This window comes from Trichosurus vulpecula, chromosome 2, assembly GCF_011100635.1.
Source record: "Trichosurus vulpecula isolate mTriVul1 chromosome 2, mTriVul1.pri, whole genome shotgun sequence".
NCBI classification, from domain to species: Eukaryota; Metazoa; Chordata; class Mammalia; order Diprotodontia; family Phalangeridae; genus Trichosurus; species Trichosurus vulpecula.
The window spans coordinates 367,943,732-367,965,169 of NC_050574.1; the positions used below are offsets into that span (position 1 = coordinate 367,943,732).

Below are 21,438 nucleotides of genomic sequence, written 5' to 3' on the forward strand. Positions count from 1 at the left end.
GACATATTTTCACATTAGTCATGTTGCAAAGAAGAATTAGAACCAATGGGATGAACCTTGAGAAAGAAGGAAAAAAAAACAAAACAAAAGAAAAAGAGAGAGCCAATAGTATGCTTTGATCTGCATTCAGACTCCGTAATTCTTTCTCTGGATGTGGATAGCATTTTCTGTCATGAGCCTTTTGGAGTTATCTTAGACATTGCTGAGAAGAGCCAAGTCTTTCAAATTTAGTCATCGAACAATGTGGCTGTAACTGTGTACAGTGTTCTCCTGGTTCTGCTCCCCTCACTTAGTTCGTATAAGTCTTTCCAGGTTTTCCCGAAGTCCACCTGCTCATCATTTCTTACAGCACAATAGTATTCCATTACATTCATATACCACAACTTGCTCAGCCGTTCCCCAAATGATGGGCATCCCCTCAATTTCCAGTTCTTGGCCACTGCAAAGAGAGCTGCTATAAATATTTTTGTACGTGTGGGTTCTTTTCCCATTTGTATGATCTCTTTGGGATATAGCCCTAGAAGTGGTATTGCAAGGTCAAAGGTTATGTACATTTTTATACCCCTTTCGGTATAGTTCCAAATTGCTCTCCAAAATGGTTGGAGCAGTTCACAACTCTACCAACAATGCGCAAGTGTTCCAATTTTCCCACATCTTCTCCAGCATTTATAATTTTCCTGTTTTGTCATGTTAGCCAGTCTGTCGGTGTGATATGATACCTAAGAGTTGTTTTGATTTCCATTTCTCTAATCAATAGTGGCTGAGAGCATTTTTTCATATGACTGTAGATACCTTTAATTTCTTCCTTAGAAAACTGCCTGTTCATATCCTTTGACCATTTATCAATTGGGGCAATGGAGGGTTTTTTAAGAAGGGTAGAACCTACATGTGTTAGTAGGCAATGGGAAAGGAACCAATAGAAAAAATGTTGAGGATTAGAAAGTAGTGGAAATGTTATTAGAGGTATAGAGAATGGTGGATGATGTCAAAGGAATATAAGATGTGAGGGGTGGAAGAGAGAATTGACTTTATTTAAAAAATTTTATAATTAAATTTAAATTAAAAATTTAAATTAAAATTTTTTATTAGTGAAAATCCACCCTTTCCACCTTTCCCCTCCCCCCATTGAGAAAATGAATTCATTTTGAATATATCTTCTTTAAATAAAGTGAGATATGCCAAGGGTGAAAGGAGGGTGTGGTATGGGAGGCTTGAAATGTAAAGGGAAAATTTGGTACAGAATAGAATAGAGAATCAATTTAGGATGAGTAGAAGTGCAGTGAATGAAGGCCCAGTTGAAATTAGTTAGAAATTTATAGTGAATGGTGGGGGTACTCTTAGGTTGGGACTAGCTCAGCCATGAGCTACAGTCTGAGAAGGAGGAAATAGATTTGAGAGTAGACAAAAGTCTCAATTCTGAACTAATTGACTTTAAGTTTAGGATGGGAAAAGGGAAGAAAGTGAATTGATCAAAACCAATCAGCATATCAAAACAAGTTGATGTTCAATGCAAGCTCCATTCCCATGGACACCTACCTTTGGAAAGGAGGAAAAGCAGCAGGTCTCTTCTCATGTTTCTGTGGGGTCAGGATTTTTCCCTGTGATGCAGTACTGTGTTGCAGTATTCAGTTTCAGTTGTTTAAGGGGTTGTTCTTTCTATTTATGTCGTTGTGGTCATTGTGTAAGTTGTTTTCCTAGTTCTGCTTTTTTTTCTTTTTGCTTTGTATCACATTGTTTCATATAGTTGTTAATAGTTTACAATTCTTTTGTGAACTCTTATTCATGTTCTTTGACCATTTAATTGAAAATGACTTTTGATGTTATGGATGCATGTTGATTGACTATGTATCTTGGGAATTAGACCCTTATCAGAGAAATTCGATTCAGATTTGTAGATTTTTCCTGTTGACCTTACTTCCCTAGATCTAGTTACATTAATTTTGTTCCTGCAAATAGATTGCCAATTTCACATGACCAAAATTATTTCATTCATCTTTTGTAATTGTGTTATCCCTTGTTTGTTTAAAAATTAACTCCTTACCCATAGGTCAGAAAGATGCATGATCTGCTCTCTTCTAGTTTTTTAATGGTATGGTCTTTAATATTTGGTTTAAGATAATGGTCTAAATCTAATGTTCTGCCAGACTGGTTTCTAGTTTTCCTGGTAATCCTTTATCAAATAGGGAATTTTTTTTTCTAGGTAATTTGTATTTTTCAAATTTATCTCAATACTAGGTTGTGAGTTCAGTTAGTTCTCTTTTTCCTTGATTAATGTATTCCATTTTTTCCCAGCTTTTTAAACCACTATTAAAATGGTTTTGATAATTGCTGTGATAATACAGTGATAATCTAGAATTACTGTGCCTTATATCTAACTTTTTTCAATATTTGTCTTTATATTCTAGATCTTTTGTTCATCCAATGAATCTAAAAATATTTGTCTTGATCTGCAAAGTATGCTTTTGATGTATAGATTATCATATCACTAAATATGTAAATTATTTTGGAAGTATTGTTATTTTTTATCATATTGGCATGGCCCAGTCATGAACACTGAAGACTGCTCCAGCTATTTAAGTTTGTGGTGTTGTTTTTTTTTTTTTTTTAACTTAGGACACTTAAAATTTTATTTATACAGGTATTAAGTGTACTTTGGAATTATGATACCTAGATATTTTATACACTTAATAGTAATTTTGAATGGGACTCCTATTAATTTCTTCTAAATTTTGGTAATATAGAAATTGTATTGGATTTGTGGACTAATTTTATAGCCTGCAATTTAACTATAGCTATTATTTAGTTCGTTTAATTTTGTTGTTAATTTCCTGAGATTTTGTAAGTGTACCATCATGTTATAGGGAAAGTTTTTTTTTAATTTTCTCTGCCTGTCTTTATGCCTTTTAATTTATTTCTGTTGCATCATTACTGTAGCTAGTGTCTCTGAAACTATGTCTAATCAATATTAGGGAAAGTGGGGCATTCTTGCTTTTTTCCTAATTTACTGGGAAAGCTTCTAATATTTAGCCATTTCCATACAATTCTTGCCTTAGCTTTATATAGACAATTTTTATCATGTATTTTAAAAAGATTTTATATGCCTGTACTTTCTAACAATTCAATCATAAATGGATATTGAACTTTGACACTGTTGATCACCCTCTTCCCTTTGATACTTTCTCTAGGTTTTTGTGACAATTCTCTTTCCTGGCTTCCCTCCTACAGGCTCATTTTCAATCTCCTTTGCTGGACCCTTATCCAGTTCACATTTACTAACTTTAGTTCCAAGGCTCTGTCCTGGGTCGTCTTCTTTTCTCTCTATACTATTTCACTTGGTGATCTCATTAGTTTCTGTGAATTCAGTTATTATCTCTATGTTAGTGATTCTCTGATCCACTTAATCCAGCTCTAACCTTTCTCCTTATAACTCCAGACTCACATCTCCATCTGCCTTTTGGATATCTGTGTGGAACTGGCTGCCCTCTTGACATCTTAAACTCAACATTTTAAAAATTAAACTCATTATATTTCCCCCCAGCCATTCCCTCTTCCTAATTTTCTTATTATTGTCAAGGGTACCACCAACCTCCAGGTTACCCAGTGTTTCAGTCTCAGTGTCATCCTTGATCTCTCACTCTCCCTTATCCTCTATATCCAATTTTTTTTCCAAGTCTTTTTATTCTACTTTTATAATATCTCTTCTGTATACCTTTTTACCTCCTCTGATACAGCCACTATCCTAGTACAGGTGCTCATTACCTTATACCTGGACAATTGCAAATGGCCTTCTGGTTGTTCTTGCTTCAAGTCTTTTCCCGTTCCAGACTGTTCTTTACTTCTCTGTCAAATTGATCTTCCTAAAATATGGGGCTAACTATGGCTTCCCCCGTTTAATAAACTATTTGTGGCCTATTACCTCCAGGACCAAAAAAAAACCAAACAAACCCAACCTCCCCCGCTTTTTTTCTTTGCATTTAAAGCCCTTTATAATTTGGCTGCTTCCTCTCTTTTTAGTCTTCTTATACTTTACTCCTTTCTATGTGCTGGGCAATACAATGACAATGGCCTCTGCCTTCCCTGTTGTTCTTCAGTTAAGATAGTTTTTCTGCATAGTCCGTGCATTTTTGCCTGGGATTCTCTTTGTCCTCAACCTCCATCTCCTGACTTCCTTAGATCCTTTCAGGTCTTAGCTAAAATACTTTCTTTTACAAGAAACCTTTCCCAATATCCCTTATTGCCTTCTGTCTGTTGATCATCTCCCAATTTATCTTGTATATAATTTGTTGGTACATAATTGTTTGCATGCTGTGTTCCCCTTTAGACTGTGAGCCTCTTGAAATTTTTTTTTTTTTGCCTTTCTTTATATACTTATGTAGCAACAATGCTGCTAGCAGCTGCTGTGGCTGTGTAAGACCAACAACACCAGCACACAGAAGGGCTGCCAGCAAAAGTTCTTTGATCTGCTTTTCAAAGGAAAGCAACTTTAAGGGATTAACAATCTCACTTTAATCAAACATACCTATATCATTCACTTAGTTCAGTGGGAAAAGCCAGCACTCTGAACTTTAGAGCAAGTAGGAACAGAAATTACAGAGAGAATATAAACAGAGCAAATAACACAATTCAACAGACAGGCTTTGTCTGATTGAGACATCACATATGTAGTTACCAAAAAGGCAAGCACCAACATCTGGTCTTTTTTAAAGCCGGAGGGCTCCATCAGCTACCCAGGGTTTCCTCATTGACACTCTTCCAGTGAGTGAGAGCCCCAAACAAAATGCTAACCTCTAAGTTTATATACCCTTCTTAGGGCTTGAAGGCTTCATATCTAATCCGGGTAAGGGTGTGGGCCTGGGCCTTTGCACCTAGTAAGACTTAATCAAAGGCACTAGAAAACAGTAAAAAAGTCCCACCTTAATTACCAATACAACTTAGTGTTTAAATAGCACTGTGTCTTGGACATAATAATAGGTGCTTCATAAATGTTTATTGACTGCCTGACTGATTGTCAAAAGCATTTTCTGCATCTCTTGAATTACCCTCTTTGAGAGGGTAGGTATTGTTATCAAAATGTAATACAAGGAAAATTAGGAACCCCTGAGAAACCCCTAGCTACTGACAAGCACCCCCAGAAGAATGGTCTCAGATATCTTTGGTATTTAGCAAACCCCCTGGGACTCCATGACTCCACCAAGGAATCTCAATAGATAGGACCATCCCACTGAAGTATAACCTGGCAGACCTTGTCTAGCAGATATCCCTGGGGCTCCGTGACTCCACCAAGGAATGTAAATGAGATTATCCCACTAGTACGATAACCTGACTGAATCTTTTGATCAGCCAGGACCTTTGTTCCTGCTCCCCCCACTCTGTACCCCCATATCCTATATAAGCCAAGCCATCACCCCAACACATTTGCCATTGATTTGTGGTGCCGTACCCCGGTGGCCGCTGGCTAATAAATTCTCCACTTAAAACTTATACTCTGTGGTGTGTCTTGCTTCTGGTACAACAATATGGTTAGTTATGTTGATTTTTTTTTTCTATTAACAAACTATCCTTTCATTCCTAATGTGAATCCAACTAGGTGACACAGTGGATAGTATACTGGGCCTAGAATCAAGAGGACTTGAATTCAAATTCAGCTTCAGACACTACTTGCTAGCTCTGTGACTCTGGCAAGTCATTTAACTACTGTGTGCCCCAGTTTTCCTCATCTGTAAAATGAGGGAAGGTATATTGAGGGGATGAAATTGTAAAGTGCTTAGCACAGTGCTTGGAACATAGGAAATGCTATGTAAATGTCATCATTATTGTGGTTGTCATCATCATCACCTTCTTTAATGATTTTGGGGGTTAATTGCTGTATTTTTTTGCAACAATTTTATTTAAAAATTTTAAATCATCATTCATCCATAATATTGGCATATAGTTCCCTGGTTAGGTATTAGGACTGTATTGTCATAAGTTTGGGTAGAGTACTTCTTGATCAATTTTTGAGAATAATTTCTGTATTGTAGGTACTAATTTTTCTTTAAAATTGGATAGAATTGACCTTCAAATTCAACTGTCCTAGTTTTTTTTTGTGTGTAATTCCTTTATACTAAGTTCAGTTTCTTTTACTGAAGTTGGACTATTTTAATATCTCTGTTGTTATATTAGTTTGTGTACTTTACAGTTTTGTAGGTAATCCTTTTTTTCTTTTGAGTTCTCATTTTGACTGGAATATAACTGTATGTATCAAGCTCTAATACTTTTTATGTCATCTGAGTGTTGTGGTTTCACTTTGCTAATTTTTTTATTTTGTTAATTTGATTTTTCTCCTTTTTAATTAGAGCAGTGAAAGCTTTATCATTTTTATTAGTCTTTTCAGAGAACCAGCTGTAACTACTTTTGTTTTTCAGTTATATGTTCTTTTTGGTCTCCAGTGTATTAATTTCTCTTCTAATTTTCAAAAATTTCTTTTGTTAAGCTTATTTGGGGATTATTTGTAGACTTTTCAGTTTAAAATGCATATTCAGTTAATTTCCTTATTTTTTTATTTTGTTAATGCTTGTTTTTAGGTATATAATTTGTCCTATTAGTATGGAATTATCTGCATTTCAGAAATATTAGTATGCTGTCTCATTGTTAGCATTATCTTTCAGGCAGTTATTGTTTTGATGCTTTTTCTTTGGATCCATTATTTATATTTTTATTATTAGGTCTTCATTAGGTCTATATCTTTTGCTTATGTTCTTGATAATTAGTACTTATTTACTTTTCTTGTGTCGGTCTGTCAGTCAGTCAACAGGTATTTGTTATGTACCAGGCTATGCTAAATACTGGGAATACAAGTAAGAGCAGAAAGAATGACAATCCATGCCCTCAAGGAGTTTACATTCTAATAGGGGATGTGGCTTAAAAAAAAATGACAAAAAACCTAAAAATGGTGAGGAGAGAGGAGAAAATCCTTTGGTGATGGATTGATGGCTAGCCTGGAGAAGAATAGACATCTTTTGTGCTGGGCCTCTTCCTCCTTAAATGGGAGGTTTCTCTAATCCGAAGATGAAGCTTCAGGGACAGAGAGTACTTCCAGAATGAGACATAAGTCCAGGGGTTCAGTAAGCTTTTAGGGTCAAGGGGTGTTGGCAAGTTTGAGGTATTTCCAAATTGATTATTTTTCTCAAGTCTGGGTTTTTTGTTTATTTTGCTTTTTATTTCTTTTCAGGAATATTTTTAAGATTCCTCTTGGTAAATGTCTAACTTTTTTCATTGATTTTTAGTTTTATGTTTACAGAGTATATCATTTGGGGTTGTATCTGGTAATCCTTTACTTTTCAAAATGCATTATTCCATTCACTTTTAAGGTTTTTAGTGAGTGCAGAATAGATGGTATTTTTTTTTAAATTAGGATTTCTTTTTTATTTATATTTGAAAGTCTTTCTTCTGGCCCTTTGCAGAATTTGTTATTTGCCATTGGAATTACTAAATTTCGCCACTATATATGTCTTGGGGATTGAAGGGTGGGTTTTTTGTTTTGGAGATTAACTGTGGATTCTTTCGATTTTTGTTTTGTTTTCTCTATTCAAGAACTTTTCAGTGTTATTTCCTGTATCATGTTCAGGTTTTTCCTAGTTAACTTGTGATCCTTACATTTTCTCTGCATTCACTCTGCACATTCTCTGCATCTACCTTTGAAGTCTGTGGGGAGATCTTATATTCTTTTAACGTTATTACATTTTGCTTCATTCTTTTAACGTTATTACATTTTGCTTCATTCTTTTAACGTTATTACATTTTGCTTCTTTTTTACCATGTTGTCCTCCATTTTGGCATTTTTCTATTCTAAATCTGTTAGATTCTCTTTCATGTGAATGGAGAAACTCCACCTCTTGAATTAAATTTTTTCTTAATCTGCTAATTATTTTTTCTTTGAAGGCTATGAATTCTGACATTGGTTCCTTCTTAAATTGTTCTTTTAGGGATTTTCTTTTTCTTTTGAGCTATTCTAAAATTTATTATCCCGCTTCATTGAGATTTCACAGAGTTCTATGTTTCAACAGTCATTTGTTAACTTTACTTTGTCTTGTAAATTTGTTGAGAAATTTGTACTTTGCATATTTAATACGCATCCTTCTAGTTTTGGGCTATTATCTGCTCATATTTAGTGCCTTAATTAAATCTCTTCCTCTTCAAGTCCTTGGTATAACCCCTTTGCTTTCTAGTCTTCCATCATTCACTTTCTGACTCTGCCCCCTTTGATGGTATGTATGTATACTTCAGGGCTGGACTTCAAAGCTGCCTCAGCCCCTCATTATGTTTCACCATAGGCTTCTGTCCTTATCTTTAGGAGTTTTAAGGGTCAGACTAGCTCCAGCTGGGTTTCCTCTTCTTTTTTTGCCTGAAGCAGCCATTTATACTGTCCCTGTGCCCTAGTTTTTTTTCCTTGACTATAGTTATTTTCTTCTCTGGCTGGGCTGAATCAATGTCTGCCCCTTTGATCAGGGTGGGAAAGAGTGGGGATGGAGTTCTGGACAGCATCTGTGTATCCTAGGGGCTGCCCCAGACAGAAGATAGCTGATTCTCTTCCTACCCCCCCCCCACCAATCCCACTTCCTCTTCACTTGATTGAGCAGAATCATTGTGAGTTTTGAGGGTTAGGGGACCAGTGTGCAGCATGTGCTAGTAGACTCTGGGTGAGAGGATCTCAGTGTTGGTCACAGGCATAAGCCCTTGAGTTGATTTGTGCAACAGTGGATTAGCATTCTCTACTGTTCATTTATTATTAGGTTTTTGCCTTGTCAGAGTTATTTCTTATCCCGTGGATTCAGATATAATTGTTGTACATTCTGGCTTTTTTTTTCCCCTGGGGGTTGGGGAGTGGGAGGCGGGATGGAGAATATTGCATCCAGGACTATTACAAAAGGAAGAAGAGGTATCCTTTCCCTTCCCCATGAACAGTGAATGGGATTAATCTCAGTGGTCCCATGATGTGGTATCCAAGGAGGGGGGAGGGGGGAAGGGGGAAGAATCTCCATACATATACATCCAAATCCTTTACCTTTTGACATTCCCCTACCACCAGTGTTGTTTGTGAGAGACATCCCTCTAAGAGGATAAACTACACCCCCCGCCTTTAGATTTTTTTTTTGGAGGGGGACAGGGAGGAACTATGATGTTCCTTCAGCTAAAAAAAAATGTGGCAAGCTATATAAAGAATAGATAGCAGAGGAGAAATCCTGAAGGGCAGGGATATAAAACAGGTCTAGATAACAGATGGGAGAGGTGTTAATTCTACTTCTTTGTAACATGACTGGGCAACAGTGGGATGCCTCCAGGATTACATTGAATTTATAGACCTGGTTGTTTAGATGGATTGGTGATGTCTTCAATCCCTCAACAGAAAAAGAGAATTCAGCAAAAGAGATGGGTTTATGAAATTGTATGTTGCTTGAAATTTTTTTAAAAATCGATTTGTGGTCTATTGTTATCCTAGACTATGTTACCTGAATACTGTTGGGGAAAAGAAAGAATATGAAGAGCTGGTGTTGAGTCAAATGTACTGAGTAAGTATAGGATGGACTTCTAATAATATGCCACCTAAATCTCACAAAGCTTTAAAAAATAGAAATAAAATTTATCAAAGAGGAACCTTTTTGTCAGAGATTAGAACAAATTAATTCTCTTGCAAACAAAATTAAGTTTTCTTTTAAATTCTGATGTAGGACAATTAAATTTCTTGATAAGGTTTCTCTAAAAGTCTTTTAATTTTAAATTGAACTTCTTTTATCTTTTGAAGAAAGCATTGCCAGTTCAAATTGGTGAGTTAGAAAATGAAATTTTCACCTATTTCTGCATCCTAAACTATATAACTTCTTTTAGTTTTCCCCACATGTTGATGCTAGTTTTTCCATAAGTCTTAATTTTTAAAGTTCTGTTATAAAACAAAAAGTTGAAGTGTTCACTTGGGTTAAATCTTCACTCACTTCAGTAATGATTAAGTAGCAGTACAGTCTAGTGAATACTGTGCAGGGTGCTAGACTGATGCTATAACTATGATTTGCTGTGTGATTGAGTGTGTGTGTTCCTGTATTTCCACATTTGCCAGATGTAGATAATTATATTTGATCTGTACTTCACAAAAATATTGTGAGAATTACTATGATTAGATATTTTAATTTCTGTAGAAATTTTAAGATACCTCAGATATTATGATGCATCTAGTGGATAGAACACAGGGCCTGGAGTCAGAAAGATCCCAATTCAAATCCTGCCTTAGACACTTGGCTGTGTGTTCTTGGGCAAATCACTCAACCTCTCTCAGCCTCAGCTTTCTCATCTGTAAAATAAAGGTAACAACAGGGTTGCTGTTGGGATCAAATAAGATAATATCTGTAATGAGCATTGAAAAACTTAAAGAGTTATATAAATGCCAGTATTATTAGCTATGTAATTCGGGGTATTTTATAATATTTCACCTTTGTCTTTTTGTGTATCCGAATCTTGACCAATAAACATTTTTTTCCCATTACTTAAGCTTAGCTTTTTCAAAATTTGATTTTGTTGTCTTTAAACTTAAATAGCCAGGGTATTTATAAAAGTGCTCAAGTGTGTTCATTTTAGGGCAGTGAAGTTCTGGGTCTTTATAGGGTAGTGAGATGCCCTCCTGTGTTTTTTTTGTGATTTCTTGGCTTTCAATGTAGGATTTCGCTTTATAGTGACGTGTTGGCCCATCTATAACTGGGCACTCTGAAATCAATTTAACTCATTTGATTATTAAAAAATAAAATTATACTGATATAATTTGTCTTGTACATCACCAGAATTTCTCCCATTACTCCTCTCCCCCTCGTAGAGAATGAGTAATAATCCAGTGGGGTAATGATTTTTTTTAAAGAAAATTAAAAAAAAAGAAAATAAATCAGCAAAATGTGGCAGTACAGTGAAAATGCTTGAAAATGAAATGTTCCCTCCTTCTGTAATGGAGTAGGGTAGGGATGTCTTCTCTGATTTTTTCCTTTGGGTCCATGCTTGTTCTTTGTAACTTTATAAATTTGATGAGAGCGTACTTCTCATTACATAGCCAAACCTTTGTGCTTCCCATGGGAATGTGGGGCTGCACACCTAAGTTTGACTCCCCATTGAGATTTATCCTCATCTCTTTGAATATAATTTTTGCTCTGAGGACTACTTTACCTGTAGCCTAGAAATTCTGGACTTTTTCTTCTGTGCTGTAGAAACCTTTTCCCCCTGGAAACTCCACCCTTAGACCACTTTTTTGGTAGTACCCACAACCCCAGGGGCATCTTCATCTGCTTGTTTGGTTCCTCCCCAAACCTCCAATTTAGGAAGGAGGCCAAGGCCAAAAATATCTTGATTCTTTTCTAGGCTATACTGCTGAGTCATTTCCATGCCCACTCTGGATGCCTTCTGGTACATACAGTCCCCCCCTTTTATGTGTGTCTTCTCCCATTCAAGCATAAGCTCCTCAAGGGACTGTTTTTCTGCCTATTTATACTCTAGTACTTAGCACAGTGCCTAGCATATAATAAGCACTTAATAAATGCTTATTGGCTGACTGACTTGTTATTTACATTTATGTGTTTTAGTCATCTTGTATATTTTCCTTTGGCTCTTCAGTCTGCATCTGATTATGCAAATAGTTCCATGGTTATTGGTTTTTTTTTAATTCATCATATTTATTGTTCTTACAACACAATTTTATGCTACATTCACGCACCACAATTTGATTAGTCATTCCCAAATTGATGAGCAATGACTTTATTTCTAATACTTTGCTACCACAAAAAGTGCTGCTATAAATATTTTGGTGTATATCAGAACCTTTCTTTTTGTTAGCAACCTCTTAGGTATATATGATTAGCAGTGGAAAATCTGAGTCATAGGATATGGACATTGTAGTCTCTTTATTTGCATAATTCCAAATTGAATTCCAAAATGTTTGTACTGATTCATAACTCCACCAACAATGCCATTCCTATCTTCCTGTCACATATCTATTATCACCTTTGCCAATTTCCTGGGTTATTTCTTTGGATTATTTTGTTATGCATATATCTTCTATTATTAGCAATTAGAGAATTCTTTCAGATGGTTGTTAATAGTTTGTAGGTCTTTGGAGAATTGTTGGTTCATATCATTTGACTACTTACCTATTAGAGAATTGTTTTTTAGTCTTGCAAATTTATGTATATATATTGCATTTATATGTGCATCTGTTGTCTATATATCTTGGATGTCAATGAATCCTTTATTAGAGAAATTAGAAAAATATTTTTTGAGTTGTTTGCTTCCATTCTTAAATGCTTCGATTTTGCTTGCAGAAGCTTTCAGTTCATATAGTCAAAATTCTCTTTTATTTTTTGTAATTACCTCTACCCCTTGTTTGGTTAAGAAATTAATCTTCTGCCTATAGCTGTGAAAGCTATATGATTTGCTTTTCATCTAATTTCTTAATAATTTATTCAATATTAAGGTCATACTTATTTTGAATTTGTTATGGAATATGGTATGAGATGTTGATTTTAAGCCTAATTTCTGCCATCTTGTTTATTGTCTTAAGACTATAAATTAACTATGTTGGTATTTTCATTTTTAGTACATCGGCACAACCTAGCTATGAGCACTAAATGTTCCTCCAGCTTTATAAGTAGTTCTTTATTTCTTTAATGAACATTTTACAATTGAATCTATATAAATATTTTGTGTGCTTTGGTAAATTTATCCCCAAATATTTAATGCAGTTGGTAGATATTTTGAATAGGATGTCCCTTTCTCTTATCACCTCTTGTATTTTGTTATTATATAGAAATATAGTTGATTTGTGAGGATTTTTTTTGGAATGTGTACTTTTACAAATGTTATCAATTGTCTTCGTATCTTTTCTGATTACTTTGAATTTTCTAAGTAAGCTATTGTGTCACCAGCAAGATGGATAGTTTTATCTCCTCTTTCCCTGTCTTCATTCCTTTCCTTCTTTTCTTGTATTATTGCTATTTCCAGCAGTTCTAGAACATTTGAGTTCTAGAAACAATAAGAGCAGGGAGAGTAAGAATCCTTGTTTATCCTTGAATTTCTTGGGAAAGTTTTTTATCCTCTTGGCATATGATACTTGCTTTTGATTTAGATAGCATATACTTTTATGATATTAAAAAGGTCCCTTTATGCCTATACATTGTAGAAGGTTTTTTGTTGTATTTTGTGCAATTTAGTGTTGTTTTTTGTTAAAACCTTTTCTTGCATCTATTGATAATCAAGTACTTCGGGATTTTTTTGTTTTTAATATGATAAATTTCGTTGATTTCTTTCCTAATGTTGAAGCATCCTTGCCCTCCCTATTATGAATCCAACTTGGTCATAATGAACGATTTCTTGGGTGTATTGCTGTAGTCTGTTCAACAGGATTTTACTTAAACATTTTGAATTGATATTTATTAACAATATTGGTCTATAGTTCTCTTTCTTTCCTTTATCTTTCCTTGGTTTTTATATTAGGACCATATTTGCTTCATAAACAGTCTGTGTTTCACAGTTTTTGAAAATTATGCAGTATTAATAATAATTGTTCTTTAAAAGTTTATTTTAATAAAGATGCTCTACTTCATCCCTGTTTGTTACTCCTTTCCCTGGTTTGGATTTCTTAACTTACTAGTTGCTTTTTATTTTTCTTTTCCAATTCTTTTTCTCAGTAAAGTAGTTTAGTAAAATCCTTCTCCTCTACTTAAAATTCTTTTGCTTGTTACTTTTTATTAAGTTTCTCTGCCTTTTTCTAAGAAGAATTTTTCTCGTTTTCTTCCTTAATTCTTTTCCCTTTCTGTTTATTCTAGACTTTTATTCTTTGATTCATGGTCCTTATTATACTTATTTATGCCTTCTTTGGTCTATTCCTTAAGGAATTAATGCTTCAAAAGCACTTATTTTGAATTACTTTTTCTAAATAATTTCTATGTTATTACCTTATATATCTTTTTGTTTTTCTGTTATGCCTGACTCTTTTTGGTTGTTGCATAAAGAATCACGTGTATTTGTGTTGGGAACAGGAGATTGTTGAAACTTAAAAGTTTTGTTTGAAAAACATTTTCATTGGCAATGTAGCAAAATTGACATAAGATAACTTAGTTTCTTAGTATTTTTTTGTTGTCTCCTGTAAAGGTATAAAGTTATTTTCTTTCATGGTCTTCTTGGCTTTATCTTGCTTTGTTAAGTTCAGAATATGAAAAAAAAGAACTTTCTGTGTAATTTTTATATTTTGTATCCCTTTAACTATTTTCACTTAATCTAATTTAGGATTAAGTATTTGATTTAAATAAACTCTGTACACAGGAACAAGAAAAAGTTGGCCATAACTTTCTGTTCATTTAAATTTAAGGACTGTAGCTTTACAGTTGAGTTTCTCTTAAATCTTATTCCTGACCTTCCTCTTTCCCTTCTTTTTTATATTCTTTTACTGGTACTGCTTTTTCTCTTCAATTCATTCAGTCTTTCATGCTAATGGAGTCTCAATAACGCTTTTGAAATGGCTATAGTTAGAATACAGGTTCCTTGTTTGTAAGATGGCAGTCTTATCTGAAGATCTAGTGTTTAAGATTCAAATTTTTAAAAAAAATTAGACAAATTGGAATTGATGGTGTGTTTTTTCAGATTTTCACTTTCCCGTTAATAAAACTGAACAGAAAATGAGACATTTGAAGGATAGTTTAATTTCTATCTCCCTCTTTTAATGTGGACTGATCTCCCTCATATATCATTATGTGTTATCTCTTTAGTTTCGTTGTACCTTGATGAATCCCTTCTTCCCCGCAAATGGTAGGTAAGATTAGAATGATACTGAATAACTGATATAAATGTCTGAATTATGGAAACTTTGAAGGCTTGATGTTACTGTCATTTTTCTTTGTGAAAAGTGAGTAAATGGACAATTTGTTATGTGATGCCAGGGAGTATTGCTACAAAATACACTTAAACCTTATTTATAGTACTATTTACTGCTATCTTCTCTTCCACTTTCTTGACTCTTTATATATGAATAAAAAAAATGCCCTCCCCGAGTTTTAAAAGGTATTTTTGTTCATACAAAACAGAATGCTTTCACTACATTGATCTATTGCAATGTTCTCTTTCTTCCGAATTTTATCACACTTAGTTGTGAGATTTTTGCATATAAATCCATCAGATTCTTTTAGTCTTCCTTTAGTTTTAAATCCTTACAATTTCCTTGCAAATATGAGTTTTCATATTTGGTCATCTTGTTCTACTTGAGAACTAGTAGTTTTCCCTAAATATATTTAGAAGTACATCTGCGATTTGAAAAGTAAATACAATGCATTGATAAGGTTGATTAACTGTTCACGATTTATTTGGTCTATTTTGTCTGATCTTGATTCCGTTTTCTTTGGATTTCAGAAGGCTTTGGAATCATATAGCTTTTGCCCTGGAAGTAGGTCTAGGATTGACATTCACTTACAGAGTAGGAGTACAAATTTTTCCCCCTTCTTCCCTAGGGACTTTTTTATTTAACACAAATTAACTTGTAGGGAAGAGGGGAAAGATTGAATTTTATTTTCTGACTTTCTTATTTGACGTATGGCAGAAAATATATGAAAACTTTTTTTCCTTAAAAATTCTTTTGAGTTTTCCTTCAAATTAGTAATAAAAATGATGATGATGTTTATAGATTTTCAGCATTTTTTTGTAGTTTTTTTCTTAGACGTTCCCATCTGTAAATATACCAAATGTACTAATTTTATATATAAATCAAGTTAAGTTTTAGCTTAAGCTTTAATAGATTAAAGCTACACTAATACTTTTGGAATGCCTTGTGTGGTATATTTATATTTTTCTAAATGAAAAGTGCTATATACAGTTTCCTATTATCCCATGTATCAATTTTATAATTTTCTCCTCTAAAAGAAGGGAAGTTACTATATACATACACACATTTCACACGCATATGGACCCACATACACACACATACCATCTTTTTCTTTCTTTCTTCTCCCCTTGCCTTAAAATTTCTGGAAATTTTGTGTCTCAATTTCATACCTTTCTTAGCTTTACTCTTTTGGTTTTAAATCTGTACCTCAATTTCTTTGGGTCGTTGATTTTTTCATCTATCTCAGAATTTTCCACTTTTCCACTTAATATTTACTTGTTATTAATGAACATATATTAGTGTTTGGGGAAGCATAAACATTATATTCTAAATAAATTAGCTTGAATAATGGAGAATCAGAAATTATAACTTCAATGAGCCCTAAACTGATTGGGCATAATTGATCTTATAAACTCTAAGTGATCTAAGTCTGACTCTAAGGAATTTGAAAACCAAACTTACTTGTGATGATATTGTCTTGTAAATTGCTATACAAAACAAAAGCCATTTTTTTTGATAAGTTGAATAACAGACCAGTTACAGTAGTTTATGAGAACTGACCACGGTAGTAGAGACACTGATTCTTAAATTCATGTGTTATTTCTTTTAAAAGTTTGTTTACATGGTTATAGTCTCGATTGTTCTGATATTGCTTTTTTCACTGTGTATCACTTTATATTCATCTCCCCATATATCTTGAAAGTTTTTATGTTCTTTACTATCCGGTCATGCTGCTTTGCCTTCATTTAACACTTTATTCAGGCATTCCTCAGTCAGTCGTAGAGATACTATTTCTAGGTTTAACTTGTTCATTTTCTAATATCTTTAACTATAAATGGTTCTGATTTCTTTTTTTCTTTCTATTAGTAGTATTCAGGGCTAGAAATTCTTCTAATAGCCCATTTTTTGTATCTCCTACATTTCAAAAAGTTGTATTTATAATGTTATTAAATGACTCTCAGTCCTGTGCAGCTCTGTTTACCTCCACTGTGTCCATGGCAGGGACAGTGGGTTTTTAGACTCTAAGTAAACTTCAGTTTTACTTTTGGTACTCTGAATGGCCACATTTCTTGGAAGAGATGAATGATATTAATATTGATATTCTTGCTATAAATGATTGTAGATGAAAGAAGGATATTGCCGTTCACAGTAAGGATGGCTTACTGTAACTTCTTAGAAAGACAGAAAGGAGTTAGTGTGTTTTGTTATGTGCCCAGAGGCTACAAGAAATCTTGTTTCATGTGACAGGTGGTCATCACATATTACACTACTGGTGATAAGTTGTAGAAGGACTACTGTGAAGATAATTGCAGCTTATTTGTTAACATCAGTTATTGCAGGCAAGGTGATAAATTCACTGAAGCTTTTTGATAACACTTTCCAAATCAAATCATAAATAAGCTGATATATTTCAGTGCAAAGGTGGGATAAGGTGAAAACAAGGAGAAATATATGAGAAAGCATAGTTTCAGAGAAAGAACTGAGAAGAGACCAAAGATTTGGGAGATAATATAGAAGCCTCACACCTCATTAACACTTTGCTATACAAAGGTTCTGGGTATTGTGAGCACCAAAAAGACCTCAAAAACAGAATTGACTATAACTTAATAGACAAGAAAAGAATTCTTTTTTGATATGGGAGTTATCAGTGAGTCAACTGTCTATGTGCAGTAAGATGATCAACTCATTACAACTAGATTAGCATTTGTAGAAGACAAAATACTAATGCTAAATACTAAAAATACTAGTGAGAAAAATTGAATGCAGTTTAAAAGATTTAGCCCTGAATTATTCAAACAAATTGACAAAATGGGAAATGAACAACAGAAATAGCATCAGTACCAATTGTAATGATTCATGTGATCTCTAATATTAAACTCCTGAGGAGCTAATAGAAGAGGTATAAATGGCACCAAAGAGAACAGAACTGGGGGGGAAATGTATTTGAATTCAGGTGTTCCTGACTCCAGGCCCAGTGCTCTGTCTTCTGCAGCACTTAGCTATATAGTCTTCCATATTTCACTAAATCTCCTTTCCTTACCCTAGCACAAGCACACTCAACAAAGCGCTAAACCTATGAGTCATTCCACAAGCTGAGTACCTGCTGTTTGCTAGCCAGACACTGTGTGTGATGGATACAATCGCACAAAATTGATAGACAGTGATTTGATGGGAGCTGCTGACGATTTAGGTAATCAGGAAAGTTCACTGGTAGGAATGGTGCTTGAGAAGGAAGGAAGAAAAGAAGGAAAGAAAGAAGGAAGCATTTATTAAGCTCTTACTATGTGCATGGCACTGTGTGAAGCAGTAAGGATACAAATGTACAGTCACAGCTCTCAAGGAGCTAATATATTGTGACTGTACACAGAAGGAGGTGAAAAGTAGGAGGTGGGGGGAGGCATTTAGTGTAGCAAAAGCCAGGAGCTGGGTCTGGAGGTACCAAGCTGTACTTTAAGGGAGCTTTGTACCTGTATAAAAATATTTACTTTATATGTTTTATGAAAATTTGCCTCCTTTGCTTCCCTATTTCATGTTGGAGTTTACCTGTAGGAATAGTGCCTCTGTGTATGCATTAGAGAGGCAGCTAGATGGCTCAGTAGGCCTGGAGTCAGGAAGACCTGAGTGCATATGTGAACTCAGACACTTATAGCAGTGTGTCCCCTGGGTAAGTCAGTTAATCTCTGTTTGCCTTAATCCACTGGAGAAAGAAATAGCAAACCACCCCAGTATCTTTACCAACAAAACCTCATGGACAGTGGGATCCATGGGGTCACAAAGAGTCAGATACGACTAAACAATAACAATGCTCATTACACAGTCCTCCCTCGCCTTACTTTTTAAAAAAAATCTTGTCTTTCCTACGAAAAGGTTTGTGTCATTCATTAGTTAACCAAAGCTGTAATCTTTTTTTAAATTAAATTTTACTTTTTTAAATAAAGAGAAATCAATTTGTCCTCCCAACTTCTCACCATTAAAAGAAAAACAGTGCAGCCCTTGTAACAAATATATTTGGTGAAGCAAAACATATTCCTACATTCAACCGTGTCCAAGAAATGTACATCTCATTCTGCACCCTGAGCCCATTACTGCTCTGTAGGGAAGTGAGTAAGTAGTATGCTTCATCATCAGTCCTTTGGAATTGTGGTTGGTCATTTAATAGATCAGCAATCTTATGGCTTTAAAAGTTGTTTATTTTTAGAGTGTTGTTACATAAATTGCTCTTCTGGTTCTGGTCACTCTATATCAGTTCATGTTTCTCTGTAACCATCTCCATCATTTTGTATGGCACAATAATATTCCATTACATTTATCAACCAAAATTTGTCCGGTCATTCCCCAATTGATAGATACCCCTTTAGTTTCCAGTGCTTTGTTGCTACAAAAACTAATAAAAATATTTTTGTGCTTATGGGTCCTTTTTCTTCTCATCTCTTTGAAGGATACATGTAGTAGTGTTATCATTGGATCAAAAGATATTGTACAGTTCTATAGTTTTTCCAAATTGTTTTTCCAGAATGGTTGGATCAATTCAATCAATAGAATGCATTGATTAATCAATATGCTTGTTTTATCATAACCCTTCCAACATTCATTTTTTTTCCCTTTTTGTCAAATTTTCCTTCTAATAGGTGTGATATGGAACCTCAGAATTGCTTAAATTTTCACTCTCTAGTTATTGGTGATTTGGAGCATGTTTTTCATATGGCTAGCAATAGCTTTTATTTCTTCCTTAGCAAAATGCCAATTTGTATTCTTTAATCCATTTATTGATTGGAGAATGACTTATTTTTATAATTTAAACTGGTAACTTATATATCTTGAAAGTGAGACCCTTATCAGTGAAACTTGCTGCAAAGATTTTTTTCCTCTTGTTTCCCTTCTAGTTTTAGCCATACTGTTTTTGTTAAAAAAAAAAAAAAACTTTTCAACTTTGTGTTGTCAACATTGTGTATTTTATCATCTGTGATTTTCTGTATCCCTAATTTGGTCAGCAGTTCTTTGACTATCCATAGATTTGAAAGGTAATTTCTTCCTTGCTTCTCTAATTTGTTTATGACATCACCCTTAATGTCTAAGTCTTGTATGCATTAGAGTTTATCTTGGTTTATGGCATAAGATGTTAGTCTGGTTTCTGCCAAACTAATTTCCAGTTTTCGAAGTCATTTTTGTTAAACAATGAGACTTTATTCCAGTATCTTGAGTCTTTGGATTGATCAAATGCTAGACTACTAAATTTTGTTTTCTTTTATATGTTGTTAGCTTCTATTCTACTGATCTACCTCTCTGTTCCTTGACCAGTACCAATCATTTTGATGATTACCGTTTTGTAGTATGGTTTGAAATGTGGTACTGCTAGGTTTCCTCTTTAAAAAAAATTTTTTTTTAACTACTTCCCCCCCCCCCCCCCCCCCCCCTTATCTATCTTGAGATTTGTGGTCCTTCAGATGAATTTCATGGGTTATTTTTTTTCCCCTAGTTCTATAAAGTAATCCTATGGTGGTTTGATTGCTATGGTATTGAATAAATAAATTTATTTAGGTAGTGTTATCATTTTTATTATAATAGTTCTGCCTACCTATGAGCAATTAATATTTCTCCAATTTTTAGATATATCTGTAAAGCATATTTTGTAGTTGTGTACATATGACTCCTATATTTGTCTTGGTTGGTAGAATACTAAGTATACATTCTGTAGTTATTTTAAATTGTCTCTCTTATCTTGCTGTTTTTTGGATAATATACAGAAAATTTGATGGTTTATATGAATTTATTTTATATTCTATAACTTTGCTGAAGTTTTTGATTATTTCATTTAATTTTTAGTTGGCTCTTTAGGGTACTCTGAAACATTATATCATCTGCAAAAAGCAATATTTTTTTTCTTTGCCTAACCTTAGCTTATTCCCTTTATTTATTTTTGCATTATTGCTTTAGCAAGAATTTTTAACAGCATGCCAAATGGTGATAATATACATTCTTTTTGTAGCTCTAATCTTACTAGAAAGGCCATGAGTTTATCACCATTGCAGATAATGTTGACTCTTGGCTTTTGATAGATACCACTTTCTATGTTAAGGAATGATCCATTTCCCTCACCCATTCTTTAGGATTATATTATTTAGTCTTTAATTAGTTTTTAATCCTTTCTTCAGTAGTCCTTTACTGAATATAATTTTATTACATTGTATTCAATAAAATGTCATTAATATTTCTGGTTTTTTGCATTTCTTTTGTGAAGTTTTTATGCCTTCATGTGTCTTTAGTTTTTTTTTTTTAATGGTTATATGCATCGCTGAGAACACACACACACACACACACACACACACACACACACACACACATTTTCTCAAGTTCCATTCAGGTCCTTAACTTCTCTCTTTTTTATTTTTTGGTTAGATTTTTCTGTCTGAAAGTGGTACATTGAAGGTACAGTGTTAACAGTTCTACTCCATTTCTTCATGTGACTCATTTAGCTTTAGATGCTATAGCATTTGGTGTGCACATATTTATTATTGATATTAATTCTTTGTCTATGCTAATTTATTTTCCCTATTTGTCTTTTT

At 34.0% G+C, this 21,438-nt stretch overlaps 1 protein-coding gene across 3 annotated transcripts in view; it reads left to right on the forward strand.

Moving 5' to 3' along the window:
- The window catches only part of ITSN1 (intersectin 1), a 279,862-nt gene that overhangs the window by 31,630 nt on the left and 226,794 nt on the right, over window positions 1-21,438 (forward strand). For 2 of the 3 annotated variants that reach the window (XM_036744721.1, XM_036744719.1), the window contains exon 2: window positions 9,479-9,548. The exons of the other annotated variant lie outside the window; for it this stretch is intronic. The gene's annotated coding sequence lies outside the window, so the exon portion shown is untranslated. The remainder of the gene's footprint in view (window positions 1-9,478; window positions 9,549-21,438) is intronic. 3 annotated transcript variants of the gene reach the window in all.